Genomic DNA, 396 nt, shown 5'->3' with positions numbered 1-396 from the left:
GGAACAACAGACTGGTTCCAAATAGGAAAAGGAGTATGTCAAGGCTGTATATTGTCACCCTGCTTATTTAACTTATATGCAGAGTCCATCATGAGAAATGCTGGGCTGGAGGAAGCACAAGCTGGAATCAAGATTGCCAGGAGAAATGATAATAACCTCAGATATGTAGATGACACCACCCTTATGATAGGCAGAAAGTGAAGAAGAACTAAAGAGCCTCTTGCTGAAAGTAAAAGAGGAGAGTGATACACTTGGCTTAAAGCTCAACATTCAGCAACTGAGATCATGGCATCTGGTCCCACCACTTCATGGCAAATAGATGGTAAACAGTGGAAACAGTGGCAGACTTTATTTTGGGGGGCTCCAAAATCACTGCAGATGGTGACTGCAGCCATG

This window comes from Bison bison, unplaced genomic scaffold (assembly GCF_000754665.1).
Source record: "Bison bison bison isolate TAMUID 2011002044 unplaced genomic scaffold, Bison_UMD1.0 scf7180017864341, whole genome shotgun sequence".
Classification (NCBI taxonomy): Eukaryota; Metazoa; Chordata; class Mammalia; order Artiodactyla; family Bovidae; genus Bison; species Bison bison.
This window is presented reverse-complemented; position numbering follows the sequence as displayed.